Source organism: Pristiophorus japonicus, chromosome 33, assembly GCF_044704955.1.
Source record: "Pristiophorus japonicus isolate sPriJap1 chromosome 33, sPriJap1.hap1, whole genome shotgun sequence".
NCBI lineage: Eukaryota > Metazoa > Chordata > Chondrichthyes > Pristiophoridae > Pristiophorus > Pristiophorus japonicus.
Genome location: NC_092009.1, coordinates 6977937 through 6980308, shown reverse-complemented (window position 1 = coordinate 6980308; position 2372 = coordinate 6977937). Strand labels below are relative to the sequence as shown.

The window sequence follows — 2372 nt, the reverse complement described above, 5'->3', positions numbered from 1 at the left end:
GAACCAGTGAGACAGACATTGCAGCAAGTGACTGGTTATTGTGAAACAGCAATTGCTAAAAGAACAATGACCACGACATGATTTAAACATGCAACTCGTTGATCTAGAGTCAGGCGCACTACCGTTGCACCACAAGGTCTACACAGTCGTTAAGGGATGTTCGTCTTGATGAGGGTTCTGCAATACAAGGGACTTTAAAATCCCAGCCCATTCCCACCAGGTATCACAAGCAGCGCTCACCTGACAGACACCGGATGGCTTGTTCGAAAACTTTTATCTTGCTTTCACAGGAAAGCATCATTAATTAACCCTTCACGTTCTTTTGCACAATCAAACAAATGATAACTCAGGGACACTCCATACTTCAATCATTTGGCCTGTGCTTTGGGGAGCGGCCCGGAAAGTGGAACTGAGTCCATGATCAGATCAGCCATGATCGTATCAAATGGCGGAGCAGGATCGAGGGGCCGTATGGCCCACTCCTGCTCCTATTTCATATGTTCTTATGTATGTTAACCCATTTTACTCACTGTATTTTAGCTTTCTGGTTCAAAGTGTTCATTGCCGATGACACCAGGAATCTGGTGCAAATTTTATCAAATTTATCAGCACCGATTATTCCGACCGTGCACACAAAATACAATCAGTAGTGAAGATAAAATCACACCGTGTGTATTTTCAGATTTAAAACAGTAGCATTTCAAATAAAGTGAAAGAATTTTACACTAAAAAATTTGCAAGTGTTACTTGTATTTGTGTCTTTAATTAAACTTTGTGGCGTCTGACTCCCGTTCATGCCACTGCTAAATAAGAGAGGAGGGTTTGACATTGACCAGACTGCACTGCCCCTGATATTTGTCGGCTCATCCTTTATATTCAGTGGTTTCTCGCCCTTTGATGGGATGCAGTGTAGCGGATATCACTTTCGCCTCACACGCAAAAGGTCCCCGTGGATCCGTTTTCTCTCACTCAAAGTTATCTATTTATTGGTGAAGTAAAGTGCAATTAAAGAATAAGGGAGCCCTTTTGCCAGGAGAATAAATAGCAAATAAAAACAGCAAATGCTGGAAATCTCAGCAGGTCAGGCAGCATTTGCTGTGAGACTAAACTCGCCTCCGATTGTTCATCCACAGCAAGTTTAAAAATAATGTTTCTGCCTGGGATTGAACTTGGGACCTTTTGCGTGTAAAGCAAACGTGATAACCACTACACTACAGAAACCTCTGGCACAACAGCCCCCTCAGCGAGGAGCTGACCAGTGAGCTCCCTCTGTGCTGATCGGGAATATGTTGGCTCTACTGAAACAAATTCTGTCCCACACTGAGAATTCTCAATCCTTCTCCTCCGCTGCCCTTTACAGAAATGTCACGGATCACCCAGCCACCGTGTTCATTTCCACATCCTCACAGTTGGGCCACAGAGGCTCCTACCGTCTCCCCGCGATCAGCGAACTCACCCAGTTTACAAAATTAAACCATAAACACGTGCCCGGCAAAGTGCAGCAGAAGCCAGATCGTCTGTAATCTCGGTCTATCACAGAGAGTATTGGTATTCATGGTGATTACAGCAATTATTAAGCGTCTCACAGACCTCAATTATTTTTCTGCGATGAATTGATCGAGGATTGAAACCAGGTTAGTGCGCCGGGTCTTAAAACCTCGACCACCAGGGAACAGATACGATACATGTCGAACCAGGTTAGTGCACCGGATCTGAACCCCTCGACCACCAGGGAACAGTTACGATGCATGTCGATATATTTATATATATTTATATATGAACCTGAATGTCAATGGCTACCTACCTAGACCTCGTGGCGCCCACGGTAGTGCGTCTAACTTTGAGTGAAAGAAACCGTTCCACAGTGACACCTGTCATGTGTTCGACATGGTGACTGCTTGTACTATTACATGGTGTGCCACCAGAGGGCACTGCAGTGGGAGACTTGGAGCTTCCCTGCACAGGTGTGCCTGGCCGAGGATAAAAGGCAGGCCACCAGGTATGATCCTCACTCTGTGGTTATCAATAAAGAACTCAGGTCACTACAGTTTAATAACGACACATTGTCTCGTGGAGTAATTATCAGAGCATTTGAAGGTATAACAAGGGAGCCAAAAGCCTCAGAAACTGGAAATTCTGCCAAAGCGTCGAAGTCATGCTGTAGGTGCCTGGGACAACACATTGCTCAAAGTTCTCCACACGTGAAGGCAGAGTGTTTCTTCGACAGAAAGACTGGGCATCTTGCGAAGTCATGCAGACTGAAGGGTAAACCTATTTTTAAAGCTATGACTCCAGCGTTCAAAGCTATGAGTAGAAATCCCAAGAGACTACATATTATGGAAGACCAACAACAGGACGATGAGATGTTAGAG

General features: G+C 44.9%; 1 non-coding gene across 1 annotated transcript; it reads right to left on the bottom strand.

Annotated features, from left to right (window-relative positions):
• Positions 1–1148: 1148 nt before the first annotated feature.
• On the bottom strand, positions 1149–1221 carry trnav-uac (transfer RNA valine (anticodon UAC)). The gene has a single exon. It is a non-coding gene; the product is annotated as a tRNA-Val (tRNA).
• Positions 1222–2372: the final 1151 nt, after the last annotated feature.